We start from the raw sequence: 8,076 nt of genomic DNA on the forward strand, positions 1-8,076 counted from the left end.
TAGAAGGGAGATTAGATGAGTGGAGTTAGTTAAAGCAGAAGAAAGACAAATAAATGAGAGTGATCTTGAGAACTTGAGGGTCTAGAAGAATACAGTCCACCTCAATCTAGGAAAAAGACAATTAACATGGAGAAAACCAGCAGGCTTGAAACTTAACAGTTATATGATGATAAGTGTTAGTAAGCATTGCATGGGTGGTCATGCCTGAGGCTAGTGCAGGAGTCAGCACCAGAAATTGGAGCCAAGGGCCAGGAGCCAGAGTCAGATGCCAGTTTTCAGAGCCATTTGAGTGGTTGGAAGAGTCAGAAGACCAACTGCCAAACCCAGCAGAAGAAGCTGTTAGTGGCTGCTTGTTCCCAGCCTTGTCTTATTCCAGGTACCCTGAGTCTCAGTCCCCCTTAACCATAAGATCATCCTCACTTCAGTTTCAGAGGGTTCGGTCAAATTAAATGGAGGAACAAATGAGAGGATCAAATTAGGTGGAACAACATGTATGGTAGCAACTTCTAATAGCTGCGAACTATTGGCTTCAGAAAAAGCAGCACTGTCTTGGCTATTGTGATATTAAACAGTGACGGACCTCTTCCTATGCTCTTCACTCATGCACTATCACTAAGGTGGCAATGGCCCTTTTTCCTGAACAAGTAACTCAAAGTTCAGGTCCAACTTCAGTGATTTTTCCATCACATGGTGCCCTTGATCTTGAAACTTCCCTTTCTGCCTAACTCCCTTTCTAAATATTTCCTTCAAACAGATGTCTATGAACCCCATCACCTCTAGTAACCTAAAAGCTTGGTTATATTTATATTTAAAACCAAGATTATAATATTGCCACCCTGTGTTAATGGCGTCCTTTGGTCACATAGTGCATTTTGTCTCTCAACTGTCTGTGTACTTGGGACCGGATCTCATAAACATCCACAAGGTCAAGAGTTTTTTTCCCCCATTGATTTCCATGGACTCTGTAACATGACCTTGTGTCATAAACAACCTGGAGCAGGATTTTGTTTCTTCTATATAATACCAAGTTGTTACAAGTAAAAATAGTAATCATACCCAATACAAATATTCTACATGCACAGCTATTCATACTTGCTAGTTTCTGTTTATAACATAGGTAGCTAGATGATACTGAGAATGAGAAACATATGGATGCATTTCATTACAGATATTGATTAAGTACCATCATTTTCACAGTCCCAGTGCTTATCTTTTGGAACTCATTGATTTACTGATGGTAACCAAATCAGGTGGAGAAGAGCCTTAATTATCAGGTACAGAAGGCTGTGCTGTGGCTATCGAGAGAGGGGAAGGGGAAGGAAAGGATATGATCAAAGAAGCACTAAACCATTCCCCTCTGAGTCCAGCTGCTATGTTCTCCACCATAATCAGCAGTGAGGAAATCTCATTATTGTGGTGCTATCCACCCTACAGCTTGCTCTCTGATAATAGACTTTAACCTCCATAAAAGGTTTGCTTGTGTTGGCTCCCAACTCATCCCATTTGGACCAGGAAAGAAATTGTAAAGAAACCTGTTTCCTACTTAGGATGATTTTTAATGTGTTCCTTTCTACTAAGTAGGCACTTTCCATTTTTTGATGCTCTTTTTGGTTTAATGCCGCATTTCCTCTAGTGTGCAGTGTATGTGCCACATCGGACCCTGCTATAAGCTACACAAACTTAAGTGCCTATATATTTCTCCAACATAGTTACTTCCAGGCAGTTCACTGGCTGTCATAGGACTAGATACCACTGCAGCTAGATACATGAACAACTGGTCTTCTACAGGTTAAATAAGCAACTTCTATGGTCCCAATGGCCCCCATGCAGAAATGCACTTAAAATGCCCACCCTCTTGTTATGTTGTCCTCCCACTGGGCCTATTGCCCTGCACATCAATTTGGGATCATTAATTTCAGGCTCCTTGCTGGGTTTACCAGGCTTGATCCACCACAGATGGTGAGTTCCAGCGGGAAACTTCTCTGCTTGGATTAGTATGGCCTCTTTCCATCTTTTCCCATGAACTTACAGTGCTTTGCTGGATGAGGGCCTAAGTGAACAAAACTACCACTGAAGCTTATTCCACTGCAACATGGAATTTGGCCTTATTAAAGACACGACTTTCATAGATGCTCACCTTCATTCTCTAGTGAGATCTTCAACGACAACCCGAAGGACTGAGTAGCTGTTTATTAGACTTAACCAAAAGCTTTTGTGTTTCCTCTCTCTAGACTTGCTAAGAGAATTCCTCCATGAAAACACGTTTTAGCTCCGGCTCAGTAGCTAATCCACGAGTGGGCATTTTTAAAAAACAATGTGCACAATTCAGCACAGAAGATGCTCTTTATAAACATCTTTACAGCTGTGTTTGAGTGAAGTCCTATACACAACCACAGGCTCTCGGAACAGAAATAATGCATTGCCCAAACACACAGAGAAGCAACACCACCTGATTCATACAGCCCCATAAATAAGAGTAGGTGTTGAAGACAGAGCCGGGGGGAGGGGGGTGGGAGAGGCGTGGATAATTCTGATTTACCTTCAGACTTGACGTCTCTCACCCCTGCCAGCCGCAACGGGCTGACTGGGAAAACCCATCAATGCCAGTCTTTGGGAAGTTCAGATCTGCATCCAAATGGTAATACTCAGGGCTTTAAGAAGTAAGCCCCTCCATGGAAGCCCCCTGGGAAGCAGAGCCAGTACTGCCAGTTCTGCTGAACTGCGGTGGCTGAAACAGGCGTGAGGCGGCACCCCTTTCACAAGGCAGTACTCAGCTGTGGGCAGGCCCCTGTACAGCTGAGCACAGAGGAGGGGATGTACGGTGAGGGGAACAGACGTCCTGCTGAAGGAATTCTCTTCTCTGGCACAGAGGAAAGGATGCTTAAGTATCCTGCTCCAGGAGATGTGCCACCTATACCTCTCCAAGCTAAATAGTAAGATTCCTGGCTGCCCCAGCCAGTACTTGGTACATTAAACATTCATCCCTAGATCTTGAGCACTTTACAAGAAGAGTAAGAATTATCCTCATTTTACAAACTAAGACACAGAGAGGGTAATGAACATGTGACTTACCCAAGATCACACAGCAAGTTATATAGCACAGATAGGACTAAAGCCCAGAGCTCTGATTCACCCATTGCCTTGTACCTTGCATTACCAGCTGCAGTAAAACACTGCCATTCATGTTGTACAGGTTGAATCTCTCTAGTCCAGTACCCTGGGGTCCTGACCGGTACCGAACCAGAAAATTTGCCGGGTCAGAGGAGGTCACTATTGTCTAGTGCATGGGTGTCCAACCTTTTGGCTTGCCTGGACCGCATTGAGTGAAGAGGAATTGTCTTGGACCGCATATAAAATATATAATATAGTTAATGTATATAAATCACATAATAATGTTAAAAGTTTACGATCTTGTGGGGCCGCATGCAGCCCGCGGGCCGCTGGTTGGACACGCCTGGTCTAGTGCATTGTCAACACTTGCATTGGGCTCTTAGAAGGCATTTAGGAGTAAAATTACAGCTAAATAATAGCACAGAACACTGAGAGCCAGGACTGGTGGCTATAAACAAACTTTATGGGATCACAGGAAACTTGGCAAAACTCATGATAAGTGGATAACCAGCTAATTAAAATCATGCCAGACCACGGATGCTGCCAGATGAGAGTGTGCTGAACTAGAGGGGTTCAACCTGCACAGAGATTTGCACTCACTTTGGAAAAGAGTAAATGAAACCACAAGGCAGTGGGAAATCAGGGCAGAGATGAGCTGTTTCCCAGTAATATGCTCAAGACACTAGATTACAGCTTCCCTTTGCAGATCTGAATTTCATTACTTGAACCCCTTTTTAAATATATAAAAATATGAGCCCGGGCCTTTGAATGAGATTTAACATGAGGGCGATATGCACTTGACTGTCTTGTAAACACTTGTTTGTATATTTTAGTTGTCCCATTATCCCCGTATGAAAGAGAGTTTTCACAAAAGTTATTGTTACCCTTATTCTGCAGCCATTGTGCAGCGGAAATTTAGTCCACACAAATTTTTCACAACCCCCCAGAAGTCTATTAGATAAGAAACCACAAACAAGTCAAAAACAGCAAGAGAAAATTCAATTCAAGGTTTGCCCCGGGATGGACGTCTTGCTACGATAAATTAAGGTGTTTTCCATTATTAAAAATAAACAAGGCAATGAAAGTGAACCACTTCACCATTCATAGACTTAAAAAACATCTTTAATCTGCTTGGGAAAATCTTTTTTTTTTCCCCTGGAACAGGAAAAAATATTAGTTGTCCTGATAACAAGCAAAACAAAATCAACTAAAGGGCATCAAGTGACTTCCTGAAATTGACAAAATAAGAAAAAAACAAACAAAAACTATGTTTCGTGTAGCAAGTTTGAAAAAAAAAAAAAAAAAGCACACACACAGCAGAGCTGGATTCCTCCAGCATGCTGGAGGTTGCTTCTGGCTTCAGGAAGATGAGAAGGAAACATGCAAATTAAGGGACTTTTTTTTTAACCTTGCAGCATTTTATAGCTGTCTTTTCCTCAGCTTATAAAAAAAACCATTAAACCATTTCCCTTTCAGGAATCTGATATTATCACCTCAGGTTAGCCCTTTACATACCAAGCCAGCAAACTCTGGCACATTTGGGCTCCCCAAGGCTGAACTAGCAGGACTGTTGCAAACGAGGATGGAGATTCTTTGCCAGAGCTGAGAAGGGCCTACTAGTGGATTAGGAAGTGTTTGGGGCAGTTGATCAGAACTGAAATGTCTTGGCAGAGCAGTGCATGTGGGGACGTTTGCACAGGCTCCGCCCATACTACCCCTGGCTCCAAGCCAGTGCTATAAAACTTTTATTTTTACTGACTCCCAGCTAGCACCTACAAATGTCAGATTGAGACCCTTGTGGGCATTGTTAATCGAGTTGCTCAGGAGACCACACGTCGAGGACTCAGAAGCCATCCATCAGTCTTCTTACTGTCCCCACCTCCTTCCCGGCTCTTGGCTTTCACTGTTGGAATTATAGCATACACATCGCGCTGCACTTCACACAAGGGGCAAACGTCTATCGCCAGTTACACTGGTGCGACAAACCTAGGGCTGAACTGACGTAACAGGGCAGAGTTAGACAGGGTGGAAAACATTGGTTCACAGATTCATCGAGTCCAAGGCCCGCAGGGACTACTGGGACCATCTAGTCTTACCTCCAGTGCAGCACACGTCAGAGAACTTCCCCAAAAATTATTCTGACACTCGGGCCCACCAATAAGGAGGATAAAGGGCGGCAACTGCCCCAGGACCCAGCAATTCAATAGGGCCTGTAGCTCCCAACCATTGCCACTGCTACTGTAGCAGTGTGGTCTGGGCGATGCTGAGGACTGGCTGGCTAGCCCCGGCCCTTCTGCCTGAGGCCCCGCCCCTTCCGGGAGCGTGAAGCTGCATCCTCCCTCCCACCGCCCAGGGGCTGTGTGAGTCTGTCATTCCCCCTGCCTATGCTATATATTTTTTAAGTTGCCAGTGATGGAGACTCCACTATAACCCTGGATAAATTGTTCCACTGGTTAATTACTTTCCTAGTTAAAAATTTACACATATTTCCTGTCTGAATTTGTCTAGCTGCAACTGCCAGCCATTGTATCATGTTATACCTGTCTTGGGTAGACTGAAAAGCCCATTATTAAACATGTAGATACTTATAAACTGATCAAGTTACCCCTCAATCTTCTCTTTGTTAAGATAAATGCACTGAGTTCCTTGTGTCTATTACCAGGCAACAAGCTTTCTAATCCCTTCATCATTCTCCTGGTTCTTCTCTGAATCCTCTCCAGATCCCTGCTAAGCATTGTTCTGAGAAAAAGAAAGTCTTGTAACTATTCCTTGTATGCAGTCTAACTTCTTTAGCTCGTTATGCAAAGTCATCAATCTCCTAATGAATAAAAAATTACATACAAGAATTTACTGTACTCGGAGAGTATGCTTAACGAAACACAGAATGTTAAATAATCACACTTTACAACCAGTTATTTGTCATCTGAGATGAGCGATAAAATGCACATAAAAATTATGCAATGAATTTAGCTTATTTTTTCTACCATAAGCAAATAATTTCCCTCATTTTTATTCTTCACATGAAAGTAGTGGCTGATTTTTCTGTGTCATTTTTTAAAAAGACTGACAGTGAACTATTCTCTGTATTAGATATTTGCTAGTGAAGATGTGTGGCTTAATTGTGATTGGTCAGAAAAGTCACACGGTATTGTTACCATCACTGATTGGATAAAAGCACAAGCACTTCTGCTTTTGAATACTCACACTTACAAATTTAAAGCCCATTTTCAGCAACTACTCCTACATACCACTTGTAAATGTGCTTTTTGCAAAAACGTGTCCCAAAACCAAAACTCCACAGAGTGAATGCAAACAGAGAGCAAACAAATGGATCTGTAGCATGATCCAGTTCACTTAAAAAATACAGACCTGCTGGAAATTGGTTACACTGTTTGCCCTGCTCGGGTTATTGTTGTTATAAAGTATAATTGATATGAATGTCCGGGGTTATCTTGCCTGATTGTATCAGCAAAGTATGGTCTCACTCACTAATTACTCCTAACGTGATTTTAGCAGGAGGGCACTGGATGCTAAAGAATAGAGTTGCCTGTTAAAACGCAGCAAAACACTGCCCCATTATAAATTAAAATCCAGACAGGGAGCAACTAAAACTGTTAACAGCTAACACTGAGCAGGCAGCATTTTACCATTTAACATGAAAAAATTCAAATCGTGTTTCTTGTGATCAACTTAGGCACTGAAGCACCATTTTTCTAAAAAATAATTTGGTTGTCGTAATGAGCATTTAAATCATAAAATAGCTGGCTGCCTAGAGTTCGGTCACCACCTGCTTTTCCTTGTTTTGTTTTCTAGCCACTAATTACTGAGCAGAGTCAATTCCTAATGAGGCAGTTTGATTTCCTGTTTTTCATAGTCCTTGCACCACTCACAGAGGCAGTCCAACATAAAAGGAATCTTTTGTAAACAGATTTTAAATTCATTATATCAACCTTGGTTGTTGTTGTTGCTGTGTGTGCGCGTCTGAGTTTTCCACGGCTGTATTTCTCATTTAATTCTTCGGCACCAAGCAAACCCCTCTCCCTTCCACATACTCACTTTTTCTCTCCCCCCAACAACATGAGCTGGAAACTCTTGATCAGGAAATTGTAGCCACTGAAACACTGTGTCTGGAGATGAAGAGGAAGGGATGATGATGTCATAAATAATTGGACTGTGAGAAAAGATGGAGCACAAACAAGGAGGGAAACTTTCTGACGTCTGTCTTAAAAGCAGGAAGGTAAACACTTGCTGTGTATAGTACATATTGGCTTCCAAAGGGATATGTAGGAAAAAGAAGAGTGTTAAGGGCCTATTAGTCAAAAATACAGATGATGCCCGTAAAGTACTTAGGCCCTATTCTAAACCCACAAGATATGAGTAACTCCTGCGGCAATTGTAATCAGAGCTGTCTGCATACCTGCACAAAAATTCCAGTGCCTCCGCTGCAATCCCTCGTGTACATGACAGTTCAGTTTACTTATATTTTATTAATCCACTGTCTTGTCACTTCCCACCAGTCTGTGCCCTCAGGCTTCCTGCTACTCCTTATTCCCCTGCTGCATGGAGCTGCGAGTCCTGCGTCAGGGGGCCTTTCCTGTCAATGTACTCCTTCCCTGTGCTTGCCCTGAAGCTGGCGCACCTTGCTAGAAAAATAGAGAGAGACGCGCACTGAGGTGGTGTATGACCATGGCTATGTCATTTCACCTGTCCGAAACTAGTTCCCCCAGGCAACGGCAAGAGAGGTAGTCACTCACGGAGGGTAAAATGCTCTCTCATTAGATGGCTTCACACATACCAGCAACAGCACCCTTGCACATTCTTTCTCGGGTGCAAATAGCTGCATAAGGTGCAAGGCCATGGTGAATTGGGTTCCCCTGCATTTCAGTTTCTCCATCTTCCAAGTTCAATTCTCCTTGCATCTAAGCTCTGGGAAGTGGGAAGGCCAACAGGAAACCTTTTCCTTGA

This window comes from Carettochelys insculpta, chromosome 6 (genome assembly GCF_033958435.1).
Source record: "Carettochelys insculpta isolate YL-2023 chromosome 6, ASM3395843v1, whole genome shotgun sequence".
NCBI lineage: Eukaryota > Metazoa > Chordata > Testudines > Carettochelyidae > Carettochelys > Carettochelys insculpta.